We start from the raw sequence: 433 nt of genomic DNA, 5'->3' as shown, positions 1-433 counted from the left end.
AAATCTTTAAAAAAAAAAAAGAAGTCAAGATACCTGTAGTTAGGTTTTAGTCTTTAGAAGTTCAGTAGAAGTGTTAGATAGATGGCTCTGCTGTTAAAAGCACTGGCTGCTCTTCCCGAAGACCAGGATTCAAATATCAGCACCCACAAGGAAGGTCACAACAAACTCTGATCTGGTGTTTTATTCAGGCCTACTTAGGCACTACATGCATGTGGGGCACAGACAAACATGCAGGCAAAGCACCCATACATATAAACTTGTTTGTTTTTGTTTTTCAAGATAAGAGTTTCTCTTCGTAGCTTTGACTATCCTGGAACTCATTCTGTAGACCAGACTGGTCTTGAACTCAGAGATCCGCCTGCTCTTGCCTCCTGAGTGCTGGGATCAAAGGCAAGCATTGCCGCTGCCACCACCTGGCTCATATAAAATAACT

Source organism: Mus caroli, chromosome 4, assembly GCF_900094665.2.
Source record: "Mus caroli chromosome 4, CAROLI_EIJ_v1.1, whole genome shotgun sequence".
Lineage (NCBI taxonomy): Eukaryota > Metazoa > Chordata > Mammalia > Rodentia > Muridae > Mus > Mus caroli.
This window is presented reverse-complemented; position numbering follows the sequence as displayed.